Source organism: Megalopta genalis, chromosome 1 (assembly GCF_051020955.1).
Source record: "Megalopta genalis isolate 19385.01 chromosome 1, iyMegGena1_principal, whole genome shotgun sequence".
NCBI classification, from domain to species: Eukaryota; Metazoa; Arthropoda; class Insecta; order Hymenoptera; family Halictidae; genus Megalopta; species Megalopta genalis.
The window spans coordinates 286,240-288,816 of NC_135013.1; the positions used below are offsets into that span (position 1 = coordinate 286,240).

A 2,577-nucleotide genomic window follows, 5' to 3' on the forward strand; every position below is an offset into this window, starting at 1 on the left:
GATGCAGAGATACCATTTTTGGGGGCAACTCCGGACGGCATAATTGACGACGACGGTATCGTGGAAATTAAATGCCCGAAGACGGCAGAAAAATTCTCGCCAGAAGAAGCGATAAAAAATATTCAACCACTACGAAGAATATTTGAAGATGATGCAGGTACAGCATTTCGCAGAACCCATCACTATTTTTACCAAGTGCAGGGACAACTGCACATAACAGGTCGACAATATTGTCTGTTTTGTTTGTGGACACCAAAGGGTATGAAAACTATAAAAGTAACCAAAGACGACACATTTTGACAGAATGAAATGAAATCGAAATTGTCGCAATTCTACGTCCATTGTATGTTGCCCGAAATATTGGACAGCCGCTACATTAGGAACATGAGTATCCGAGAGGCCACAGAAACGGAGTACAAAAAACCAATTGTGATTAGCACAAAACTAATTAAAAAACCTCAAGCGAACCCACGCACTGTCGGGTCGCACACTTAGTGTGCGCCTTCGCTGATTATTTCAGCGAAGGAAATTTAAAAAAGATCTTAGCTCGCGAGTCATTAGATTCGCTCGAGCGTACCCACACAATGTCGGGTTGCACACTTAGTGTGCGCCTTCGCTGATTATTTCAGCGAAGGAAAATTTCACAAAGATCTTAGCTCACGAGTCATTAGATTCGCTCGAGCGTACCCACACAATGTCGGGTTGCACATTTAGTGTGCGCCTTCGCTGATTATTCCAGCGAAGGAAATTTAAAAAAGATCTTAGCTCGCGAGTCATTAGATTCGCTCGAGCGTACCCACGCAATGTCGGGTTGCTCACTTAGTGTGCGAATTTTTCCTTGCATGTTGCAGATGATGTACACGCGGATCAGCAGTGAGGTGTGCTTGCGATGCTACCATTGACAGCGCCAATGCGGTTGAGGGAATTTACCGACAATGTTCTGGTCAGAAGGAAAGAAGTCGCTCTGGCATTCAACGCCGGGAAAACTGTATGTATATGCAATATATATGTACGATGAAATGCTTATTCATAATGTATGTACTTCTAATTCCACGTCTATGTTACAGGCAAGTATGAAGACAGTTCTGGCTAAATTGGCTCGGTAGGCGGAAACCACCTTCCATTTGACCGGAGGGAGAGAAGTCGCTGTGGCATTCAACGCCGGGAAAACTGTATGTATATGCAATATATATGTACGATGAAATGCTTATTCATAATGTATGTACTTCTAATTCCACGTCTATGATACAGGCAAGTATGAAGACAGTTCTGGCTAAATTGGCTCGGGGGATGAAAAAACCCTCGAGGGTGGATTTAGTTGCTGCCAACGTAAGTAAATGTAAAATAACAAATGAAAAATACTTTCGGCGTATAATAACAAATAATAATAATAATATATACTTATACGTTGCAGAGAGAGCTGAAAAAGCTGTTGAAAAAAACTATTTATGGCCCTCAAAAAATGGGGAAGGAACGGACAGGAAAAGGAGGAAGAGGAGGAAGAGAGAGAAGAAGAAAACGCATCCGCCGGATCAGCAGCGGCGAACACCGCCGCAGCATCAACGGCGACCTCAGCAGCGGCGAACACCGCCGTAGCATCAACGGCGACCTCAGCAGCGACGGACACCTCCGCCGCGAACGAGTCGCTGGACTCAATACTAGCGCGGCAGCGAGAAATCGCTGCCGCATACGAGTCCGGGAGGGCTGTAAGTATATGCAATACAACAGAATGTATATTTATAATATATATACTTCTAATTCTGCTGTTATGTTACAGTCCCAGTGGAGGAACATATTGGGCCAATTGGCCAGACGGGTAGCCAGGCCTAACCTGGCAAACCTGGTGGCGGCCAATGTAAGTAAATGAAAAATACTTTTATATATAATATAATATAGTAATATGTATAGTAACAAATTATAATAATAATATATACTTATACGTTGCAGAGAGAGCTAAAAGAACTCTTCAAAACGTCCATCTATGGCCCCCAAAAGAGGGGCAAAGAACGTAAAGGGAAAGGAGGAAGAGGAGGAAGAGGAGGGAGAGGAGGCAGAGGAGGGAGAGGAGGGGGGAGGGGGGAAATGTAAATACATATTGAATTTTTATTAAAATGTTCGTTTTTATCATTTATGTTCATTTTATTTACGAATTGCTCCATCGCCATCACTTTTTTCTTGATTTCCTATAATTATTCATCCTTACGTTTTTATTATTCTTAGTTTATTATAATACAATGAATCATTCCATAAAAATTATAAGTACATGTCATTAAATTATTATTATTATAAAAAAATCCATTATTATTTTAATATATATTATTATATATTAAAATTCCTACTTCACCTACCCGATTACTCGACGAGCGTTCTTGCTGCAACTGCCGCGCCGCTCACGACTGCCCCGCACGCCACCTTCCCCTGGTCAAGTAACCTAGCGCGCGGCAGAATATCTTCGTGACAACTGTTCGTATCAAGTAAGATGGACGTGCCAATATTCGAGTGAGTAGTTCGGGAGTTGGATATTTCGATTCAGAAAAGTCTAAGCTGGGGGGCTTCGGTTGTAGAAATGTCCATTTC

General features: G+C 42.2%; 1 long non-coding RNA gene across 1 annotated transcript; it reads left to right on the plus strand.

The window, feature by feature from the left end:
• Positions 1–878: 878 nt before the first annotated feature.
• Positions 879–1,292, plus strand: LOC143260739 (uncharacterized). The gene is made up of 3 exons (XR_013035044.1): positions 879–988; positions 1,068–1,172; positions 1,252–1,292. It is a non-coding gene; the product is annotated as an uncharacterized LOC143260739 (long non-coding RNA).
• Positions 1,293–2,577: the final 1,285 nt, after the last annotated feature.